At 42.4% G+C, this 8,870-nt stretch overlaps 1 pseudogene; it reads left to right on the top strand.

Moving 5' to 3' along the window:
* Positions 1-7,027: 7,027 nt before the first annotated feature.
* LOC105075017 (S-adenosylmethionine decarboxylase proenzyme-like) lies at positions 7,028-8,329 on the top strand (annotated as a pseudogene).
* Positions 8,330-8,870: the final 541 nt, after the last annotated feature.

The raw sequence follows: 8,870 nt of genomic DNA, 5'->3' as shown, positions 1-8,870 counted from the left end.
AACGGGGAGCCCCGCCCTCAGGAAGCCTTGAGCAGGAGCAGCAGAAATGTGCTTCCTCTCCCGGCCAACTCCAACCCCGAAGGTCACTGTGGGCTGACAAACCCTCCCCCACACCCTGTGACTCGTGTCCAGCTCCCCTCGCCCCACCCCTGCCCTCACCATGTCCCTCTGCTGAATCAGGCCAGTCTTTTTCTTTCTTTCTTTCTTTCTTTTGGAGGTACTGGGCTTGAACCCTGGACCTCGTACATGCTAAGCATGCACCCTACCACTGAGCTCTACCCACCTGCTCAAGCCAATCTTTACCCCATCTCTCTCCTCTCTGGGCTGTCTGGTCTTTGCACCTGTGCTCTCAGAGATGAAGGGAACTGAAGGCCACTCTCACAATGGCAGATGTGCACTGGCCCCAGAGGGTCTGCATCTGTTTCATGGGGGGTAGCACTGGGTAGTACACTGGGTAGCCCTGGAAGTAGGAAATCCTCTTCAGCAGCTAAAGCAAAGATCACTTAGAGCTGTGCCTGGTCTGTGGTAACAGCACTGGAGCTCTGCTACTCTTCTTGCCTCCAGCCCAGCTCTGAGGTGTGCGAGAGTGAGCAGGCAAATGAATGAGGTGGGGATTGATGGGGCCCTGAAGGTTGAATATTTGAGAGGCTGGATGGGGCAAGTGCATGTGCAAAGGCCCAGCGGTACGAATTAGCAAGGTGTCTTTGTAGCAGTGTGAGTGGACCACAAGGAGTAGAGTGAGGCATTCACAGTAGTGAAAGCAGGTTACAGACTCTCAGGACCAGATTGTTGAGGGCCTTGATTGCCAGCCTGAGGTATTTGAATTTTATCCTGTAGGCGATGGGGAGTTGGCTGATTTGACATAATTTTGCTGTTATAGATTAAGACTTGGTATTTAACTGAACTCCTACAAAATTCAAAAGTGCAAAGTTCAATTGGGTACAAACTTGAACTCCTACTTTGCATTTTGGTGTCTTCTTCCTCCCTCCCTCCCTCCTTCACTTTCTCCCTCCCTTCCCATCTCCCTCTCTTTTACTTACTCTTCCTGCATTTTCCCAATTCAAAAATTCTATGCATTATATCCTTCATGTAGTTGGTAACTAATTACCATCTCCTGGGAATCTTCACATCAATTGTTGAGAAGTTTGGAAATGTGACAAGTCCTTTTTTTTCTGTTTTGAGCAAGATTAGGCCACTAATTTTACATCCTGGGTGAATGTCTAATTTCTCATCTCTGAGGTTGTCAGATCCTGTTCTCTTCTACCAGAGACTTAATTCATGCTGTAAGAGTTACCAGATGAAGCTCTAATTTGGGTTACCAGCGGGTCTCACTCTCCCCAGCCCTAATAGACCAATGGTTTTCAACCACGGACTGTTTTGACCCTCAGGGGACATTTGGCAATGTCTGGAGACACTTCTGGTTGTCACAGCCTGGGTGTGTGGTGGGGGTAACATGCTACTGGCCTTTGGTGGGAGGGGGCCAGAGCTGTTGCTAAACATCCTACAATGCACAGGACAGCCCCGACAATTCTTTGGATAACAAAGAGTTATCTGGCCCCAAATGTCAGTAGTGCTGAGGTTAAGGAATCCTGGATAAGACAAGAACCTGTTACAGAAAGGAAAGTGAAGTGAATGGAGTGCGAATCTGTGTGGACAGGGTGGGGATGAGGAAGGATGACTGATCCGAGGAAAAGATCTACCAGAAGCAACTGTGCTGAGAAGGATTTAGCATTAGAAAGACAACCAGAATTTTTACAGTGATGCTGTTTATGAGCAAATGCAACTTGTCTATTTTTAATTAGCTCTATGGAGATATTAAAATTGCAGTATATTATCCCTAAGAACAATAGGTCAACCAAAACCTTATTGCTAGAAGCCACCCACTTGCCCAGTTTGTAATGAAACCTGGTGTATTTATTGGCTCTGAAAGGCTACCAGCAAGAGTAGCTACAGCTGTGTGGGGCTTTGCAGCATTGCCAGTTACATCATTTGAAGCCCCTTGTGGCTTTGACTTTCAGGAAATATAGGTAATAGTCTTGGAAGGGAGCAGGCAGCAGACACCCATTTTGGTGGGGGAAATGTAGCACCTAAAGCATTTTTCTATCTAAGTGGTAAGACATTAACCTTGATCCTCTTAGCAAGTAATTATTAACTCAGTTTGGAGGAGCGGGGACTCTGATCCCAGGGATTCACTGGATCAATAATGTCTCTCACAGATCTGATGGTCTCGGCTCCCTTCGCAGTAAGCTCTGCCTACCTGGCCCCTTGGTCCTCAACCCTGCCCTCTCCCCCGTCTGCACTCACTGCCTGGTGCTCTCATCCAGGTCCGAGGCATTTATCCTCTCCGTAGGCCAACAGCCCTTCATGCTAACGGGCAATCCCACTGCATTCCCTGGTCCTTTGACTCTCCTGCTTCCCTGGAGGACCATTTCACATCTTTCTCCTCCTCAAACCTCCAACATCCCCTTCCTCATCACTTGGCACTGATGACCTTACCTCCCATCTCCCTGAGAAAACAGAAGCAATCAGAAGATGCTTCCACCGATCCCGTCACATCTGTGTCCTCTTCACTCTTCTTTCTTTCAAGTAACTGCATGGGGTCCAGCCCTAGATTCTGCCCCCTCTGCCAGTGCACGGACCTCACTGCTTCTTCCTTCTCAATTCATCTTCCCTCCACGATTTCAACTGGATTATTTCTATCAACTTATTTACAACACATTCCATGTTTTTGAAATCTTCCTTAACCCCCACATCTCCCTTCAGCTGTGGCCCCAGTTTTCAGTTACCATAACAGCAAAAAAGAGTTGCCTCCTCCTTCCTCTCTCCTGAAGCCTTTTATTTACATTATCATTCCATCAAAACCACCAAAACCTACTCCTGTCAAGGGTACTGTGACCTCCACTGTGCCAAATTCAATGGTTAATTTTCATTCCTTGACACACTCCTGACAGTCTGGGAAAGCATGGTTGTTTTCTTAGTGGTGAAATGTCTTCAACCCAGGGAAGATTTAGAATTAAATACAGAGTTGATGAAGTAAATTGAATCCAAAGCATTAAGGGTTTGTGTGTGTGTGTGTGTGTGTGTGTGTGTGTGTATTAAGTTTGGAAATAATCTGTGTGCTTGATATTTTAAGTATTTGTAATGTTTAAATGAATTTGGCATATTGGAGGATAACTTGTTATATTAAGAGACTTTTGTAAGATACTTAAAGTAAATTTGTAATCAATTATGGAACATCTAAAACAATTTTGAACCTGTTACACAACATTTGTAAGTTTACTTTTATTAGTTTTACAAGAATGACTGAAGTAGTCAGGATTTTTTTTTAAATTTTTAAGTCAGTTAATTCAGAGTTAGCTAATTCATATGGAAGGTTAGGGTCAAATCCTGGATTCTGGAGCCAGACTTTATGGTTCATAAAGTGGTGCAGATATTATTAGCTATGTGACGTTTTGAAAAAAATTATTCTCTGTACCTCAGTTTTCCTGTACTTGAAACAAGGATGATAATATTATGAGATATCTGCTAGAATTGCTGTGAGGATTAAGCAAGTTAATGATGTAAATTGTTTAGAATAGTTTCTGGACATGGTCAGGGCTGTGTTAGCTGTCATTGAAAAGCAAATCAAATATATTAAATTTATAAATGCAGTTAAACACCTTTAAAGTTGTTTAATTAACTAAGTCTAAGTAGAACCAACCCTTAATTAAAGCCGTCCATAAAACAAGTTGTTAAGATTTTCCCTACAAATAGCACAATAAGATTTGTGAAAGTGGCTTAAAAGCTTAAGGGAAGAAGTAGGCTTCTAAATTTGTTACTCCAATAAATTAAATATGGCTTACAAAAAAAAAAGTGGCTCCAAAGCAATCTTTTCTTGTACAACAGAGTTGTCCTCTGGAGTATTAGAAAGCTCACAAAACAAATTCCAAGGAGCCCTGGCATCTTCTAGTGGCTCCTGGGCTTCTACAGGGACTGCGGTGTGGGGGTAGATGACTCACTGGACTGGCGCTGAGCCCAGCCCCTGCCCGCTCACCCACCCTGTGCCTTAGCAGCTCCACTCAGATCACTGCACTGTGTGAGTTTCTGCCTAAGAGTTCAGTGTTTGAGGGTTTGGGGGTCCAACGAAGCTCCAAAATATCTTGTTTTACTTGTATGATAGCATCATTGTCTTTAAGCTTACATTTTTGGAGGCTCTAGAGGATCCTTATCCCAAAGATTATGTGTTTTTTAACCAAAGTCACAATATTGAACTCCTTCCGGGTCAGGAATAGGAAAGTCAGTGTATAAGTTCCGACGATGAGGTTCTGTTACAGACCTTAGTGCCAGAGCAGGATGGGGCTCTCTCTAATCACACAGTGGTTGCTGCAAACCAAGGAGGTACTCACTTCTTGCAGTGATGAGAATCAGGCAGCGGAGCAAATCGCAGAGTCACTGAGCAGCACTCGTCAGTGCCTGGAGTATGGAAAGAGTGCATCAACTATGTAATTTGATTTGGTGCCCAATTCTTATCAATTTCTAAACTTTTCATTCTTAAGAATCTGTAAACTTTTTGGATAAAGGGCCAGATAGTAAATATTTTAGACTTTGTAAGTCGTATGGCCTCTGCCACAACTGCTCAGCTCAGCGCCGTTGTATCACAAAAGCTGCTGTGTATAAATGGGTGTGACTGTGCTCCAATAAAACTTTACTTAAAAAACTGGTGATGGGTCACATTTGGCCTGCAGGCAGTAACTTGCTTAACTTATAGCTATCTTAGTAGTTTGCTGACCCCTGCTTTAGAGTGCTTCTGAAACTTTTTTGATAATGACTATTAGATTATTGTTCAACAGTTTAGTTCAATAGATTGTTGTCCCCTGCTTAATTGATGTTGGGCTCTGTCATGTGACTGGCTTTGGTCAACAGGAGTGTGGGAGTATCCTTTCCTGCACCTTACCTTCCAGCCAGTGGGATGTTAGCAGACGTGAGGCAAGCAGATGGTTCCGGTGTGCTTCTGGGATGAGGCTTGCTCTTTTGTGCCTTCAACATTATAATGAGAAGAGTCACTTCTGGGCAGCTGCTGCCCCTTTAGCCAGGGCCCCAGATTGAACACAGGTGGGTCCAGCAGTGAAGGCCCAAGCTTGGCAGAATCTGCGGCTTGAAACAAAGCTGCCCAGCTGAGCTCAACCTAGATTAGCCAAGACTCAGCTGACCCACAGATGAGTGAGTGAGTGTTTTATGTGTATAAACTAAAGTTAATCCTTATAATAATTCTGTGGAGTATGTAGGTAAAATTATTCAGGTGAAGGAAACTGAGGCATGGATAAGTTAATTTGCCCAAGACCATGTAGCTAGTAGGTGGTCACACAGTGGAGGTTCACATTCAACAGGTCTGGCTCCAGAGTCCTTGGTTAACTACTTCTTGATATTGTTTCTTCTAACACAATCTATTGCACTTTAATAAATTGATGCTGGGGGCCCACTATGATAATTTCATGACCCTATGAATTTAAAAACTTCCTCCAAGGAGTTACTCTCTGAAAGCAAGAACTAAAAACCAAACACGCACTCAAAAATCTTAAAAACAAAATTTCCACAGTTGGATTGTGTTCCTAGAGCTTGTCGTCACTGTCTTCCCCCCGACGCCCAAGAAAAGGCCCTCTGAACGCGCTCCTGTGTGCCTCGGTGGTGAGGAGCTCAGCAGATAGAATAATCCTCTCCCCCAACTCACCCGCTTCCCTCCCACTCCTGGGTGCTCCAGAATCAACAGGAATTCACAACTTCCTGAAGAGAAAGATTGACTGTCACCAGCATTTCAGGGGAAGAGAGTGGCTGCCTCCTAGTGCTCTCTGGGGCTCTTTGAGCTGTGGCATCGGGAAGAAGAGCTTGGGGCTAAACAGAGAGAGAAAGTTTGATCCAAGGACAGGAGTTTCTGCGGGGTCAGACCACCCACTGAGTCAGGGCAGGGAGAAGCTCTGACAGTTTTAGAACCTGACTGAAGTGGAGACCAGAATAGTAGCATTACCACTGTGAGACGGCACTGGAACTGGTTATACCTCTCAGTCCATCGTGGGCAGTATGTACAAGACCAGCCTTGGCAACACGATAGCTCCTTGATTTTTTTTTTTTTTTTTTGGACACAATAGAAGAAAAAAATTTTTTGAGTTTTATTGAGAAATCATTGACATACACCACTGAATAAGTTTAAGGATTACAGCATGATGGTTTGATTTACATATATTATAAAATGATTACCACAGTTTGTTAGTTATCATCCATTATCTCATACAAATAGAGTAAAAAAGAAAAGAAAAAAGTTCTTGTGATGAGAACTTTTAGGATCTCTTAACAGTTTTCCTGTATAACATCCAGCAGTGTTAACTATAGTCATCATGCTGTATAAGAAGTTTGTACTTTTTGAATGTCTTTATTTAGTTCCCCCTTCCCACACCCCATGCCCCTGCTAGTGTGATCTCTTTTTCTATGAGTTTGGTGGGTTGTTTTTAGTTTTTTGCCTTTTAAATTCCACATGCACAGTATTTCCATTTCTCTGACTTATTTCACTTAGCAACATGTCTTCAAGGTCCATCCATGAGAAAAATATTTGTATAATATATAATTACAAGTTTCATGTGAAAAGGAAATAGAAATACAATGTTCAGGTTTAGATGTAGATAAGCCTCAATCAAAACCAATATCATAGAGTTTATTAATTTAGAAAAAAAATTGGGCGTCCACAGTATGGCCGGCGACATTAGCTAGTGCTCACTCAACTCTCTCTGATGGGGAAACAGTGGACAACCAGAGGCTGAGCTGCATCTGCCTCCATCTCCAACAGACTCATGTTCAACATTCACACACACACACACACACACATACACACAAAGCCAGGAACATTTTATTAACTCTTTTTTTTTTAAGTTAACAAAATTATAAAATTGCAGCAAAAAAAGAAACCTGAACTGGAACAATCTGCAGCAGCAGCAGCAGGAGAAGACATTTAATTTAGTTGATTTTCTGTGATTGTTGGTTGCTCACTAGTCTCACGGTGATGGAAACTGCACAGTTTTTCCAAGGCACCAAGAAGCTGCTGGAGGTTTGGTTCTCCAGGCAGCAGCCCAATACAAACCAAAGATCTGGGGGTCTTTGCACCATCCCAAGATTCCACATTTGAGTGATATCATATGGTATTTTTCTTTCTCTTTCCAGCGTACTTAACTTAGAATGACAATCTCCAGTTCCATCCATGCTGCTGCAAATGGCATTATTTTATTTCTTCTTATGGCTGAGTGGTATTCCGTTATATAGATATACCACAACTTCTTTATCCAGTCATCTGTCGATGGACATTTAGTTTGTTTCCATCTTGGCCATTGTGAATGGTACTGCTATGAACATTGGGGTGCATGTGTCTTTTTGAATTAGAGTTCCCTCTGGATATATGCCCAGGAGTAGGATTGCTGGGTCAATATATGACCTGAGTGGGACATACTTTTGATAGATGTGCAATGTTCAATCTTAAGTGTAACAAAAACTGACAAGCAGGAAGCATATGTCTGCAGTGAGAGTAGCATGTTTGTCTCCAAGAGATGTTTCATTTTGAAAACATGTGGTACCACCCTCTTGCTGAAAGCACTGGTTCCCCTGTTGAAACTTGCTAGGGACTACAGTGGGTTTGACTCAATTCAAAGCTTCTTTTATTCTTATAAGAATTTCATGAAGCTTTCTCATCAGGGGTACCCACACCACAATTTCCAGGAAGAAACAGAGTTTCTTAATGCAACTTATTGCATGGGATGTATGAATTCTAACTGTTGGTACTTGTATACTTTGGATTTCCCTGAAGGTAGGGTAATTAGTCAGCCAGATCAAACCCTGGAAATCTTGATGAGTGAGCTTGACCTAGAAGTTATGGACCAGTTCTAATAAAAAATGGTGTTACTACAAAGGATGTCACTTGTGAGAGTGGAACTCATGACCTGATACTAGGTTCTGTCATTAATGCCACAGAGTTCAGTCGTTGTGGGTATTCCATAACAGAGTGAAATTGGATGGAACTTATTGGACTATTCACATCACTCCAGAAACAGAATTTTTTTTTATGTTAGCTTTGAAACAAACTTAAGTCAGACCTCCTATCATGACCTGATCAGGGAAGTTGTGGAAGACTTCAAGCCAGGAACACTTGTGACCAGCTTGTTTGTAAATCAGAGTTCTAAATGTTCGCACAGTGCTGTCTTCGCCCCAGAAGGTTGAAGATTTTAAACGTCTTGATTGCCAGAGCGCTGTGTTCAATGATTACAATTTTATTTTTACCAGTTTTGCTGAGAAGCAGCAATGACAGCAGAGTTGATTCAGAAAAATGAAGAAAAAACACAGAAAGAGAACACACATAGAATAAGGTGATGGTTGCTTTTTAGATATTGACACCAGGGGCCGTGCTTTCCATAACCACCACCTTGCAGTTGCAGAAAGCCCTAGACATAATGATAGTGTTATCATTTTGAATTGTATGCACTATTATATCAAGGAGTTAGATATGTTGCATGAATGCTCTCTTCTGTGTTTAGGTATCCTATGCCACTCTTGCTGTGAAATTGAAATGCATGTAGAAAAAACCCTTATACTATATGAAACTTTACAACACTTGCGAGAACAATTCAATTTGGTTTACACTCAGTGTATTACTTCTCCAGGTATCATCCGAAATTTCCCGCAGACAAGGCTTTCGTCCTCATCAGGTGTTGGCCTCAACCTAGCCACCTGTGACTGTTCTATATTAAACTGCTGCCAGGATTTTACATCCAGTTACCTCCACTTTCTAGAACATATGCTCCTACTAATGTTATTGAAACCAATTTCTACTTCATACAGACGTTTTTGCAACAGCAATT

This window comes from Camelus bactrianus, chromosome 12, assembly GCF_048773025.1.
Source record: "Camelus bactrianus isolate YW-2024 breed Bactrian camel chromosome 12, ASM4877302v1, whole genome shotgun sequence".
NCBI classification, from domain to species: domain Eukaryota; kingdom Metazoa; phylum Chordata; class Mammalia; order Artiodactyla; family Camelidae; genus Camelus; species Camelus bactrianus.
Note: the sequence above shows the minus strand (reverse complement) of the source record. Positions and strands in the feature narration are given on the sequence as shown.